Genomic DNA, 500 nt, shown 5'->3' on the forward strand with positions numbered 1-500 from the left:
AACTACTCAATCCATCAATTTCATTTTCAAATTTCAGAACTTCAGAAATACACAACAATTTCCTGGCAGAAAAACACTCAATAAGATAATCTAAGAACAAGTCTTCTTTCTTGGACCTCTTAAAGACATCCAGAACCTGCATAGGTTCAGGACACCAGAAAAGGGGGAACTTCTTGCCCAATTCATCATCCAAGAAAAAAGGATACTCCTTTTGACAGGAGCAAACCTTTACAAACATTTCTTTAAAATTTTTAAAAGAGGATTTGTACAACACAAACAAGGAACGGCCTGGATAACTACTCAAATTTATCCAAAGACCTTTCCGGACACCCTTCGCTTGGAACAACGAAAAGAAAATTTCCAAAGAAGGTTCATATTGCAGAAAACCCAACAAGCACTCAAAGGCTCGAAGGAAAGCCCATGAGTTAGGATGGAGTTGGGATGGAACACAAGTTAGCTGTGTTAAAACCATGCACTCGAAATTAGTAAAAGGGAGCTTG

Source organism: Arachis ipaensis, chromosome B05 (assembly GCF_000816755.2).
Source record: "Arachis ipaensis cultivar K30076 chromosome B05, Araip1.1, whole genome shotgun sequence".
Lineage (NCBI taxonomy): Eukaryota > Viridiplantae > Streptophyta > Magnoliopsida > Fabales > Fabaceae > Arachis > Arachis ipaensis.